This window comes from Sinocyclocheilus grahami, unplaced genomic scaffold (assembly GCF_001515645.1).
Source record: "Sinocyclocheilus grahami isolate Dianchi unplaced genomic scaffold, SAMN03320097.WGS_v1.1 scaffold1400.1, whole genome shotgun sequence".
NCBI classification, from domain to species: Eukaryota; Metazoa; Chordata; class Actinopteri; order Cypriniformes; family Cyprinidae; genus Sinocyclocheilus; species Sinocyclocheilus grahami.
The window spans coordinates 207,448-208,423 of NW_015506579.1; the positions used below are offsets into that span (position 1 = coordinate 207,448).

A 976-nucleotide genomic window follows, 5' to 3' on the forward strand; every position below is an offset into this window, starting at 1 on the left:
GTGTGTGTGTGTGTGTGTGTGTGTGTACCCGCAGGAGTTGTGTGTTCAGGCTCACGAGCAGCAGCAGCGTTCAGTCGTGCAGAGATCTAAGCAGCACTGCCAACATGCCAACACCCAGCTGGTGAGTAATGTGCCATAACCATGGTAACCACAACCCACTGCATCACCCCACAAAGCATCCCATAATCCCATAATGTACTGTAGGATCTGTGGGCTGACCGAGTTACCATGGCGACTAAGCCTTCTGTCAATCCAGCAGGGGTCACGCTCACATTCCCAGAATTCCCTGCGCTGGTGTGACTGGGGAAGCTGAGGCCACTGAATGTGTTTCTGTTGGTTCACGCTCATTTCCCCTGCAGTGAATGTGGCACACGTGTGCCGTTAGTGGCTCTGGTGATCCATGCACACTCAGGCACAGTTACGTGAGCACATTCTCAGCAAATTCTGAGCAGAGTCACACAAGTCCCAAACGGACGAGATATTGAAGGGTTTGAAATGAAATTCGTATATCATATATCAATATTCAGTGTGAATCAGCCATAAACATAATCAAACATGCAATGAGCCTCTTATGGAAATTCGCATTTAATTTATTTCATTATATCTAATAAATGAACTTGCATTTTATGGACAACAGTGGATGAGCTCTTCATTTCCCAGAATGCAGCAGTCTGCCGGATGATGCTCCGTTCTGTTGGACTGATGAAGTTTCTATGTTGTATTTCTTTCTTCGTGTTGAATTGTATTTCATTGAATTCCTGTTCATGTCATTCTATTTCAACATCTGATTCAATCTCTCTGTTTCCTCTCTAAATGTGTGTGTGTGTGTGTTTGATCAGAAGCGAGAGAGGAGGAGAGCTAAGGAAGAGCAGATGTGAAGAAATGGGTGGAGAACAAGAGAGCAAAGATGCTCAACAGAGTGCGCTGCTTCAGAGAGGTGAGGAGTGTGTGTGTGTGTGTGTGCGTGCACATGAGT

General features: G+C 45.8%; 1 long non-coding RNA gene across 1 annotated transcript in view; it reads left to right on the forward strand.

Annotated features, from left to right (window-relative positions):
- LOC107569980 (uncharacterized) overlaps positions 1–105 on the forward strand; it is a 7,242-nt gene extending 7,137 nt beyond the window's left edge. Inside the window, exon 4 of the long non-coding RNA XR_001606973.1 lies at positions 35–105. This is a non-coding gene — a long non-coding RNA (uncharacterized lncRNA). The remainder of the gene's footprint in view (positions 1–34) is intronic.
- The last annotated feature ends 871 nt before the right edge of the window (positions 106–976 follow it).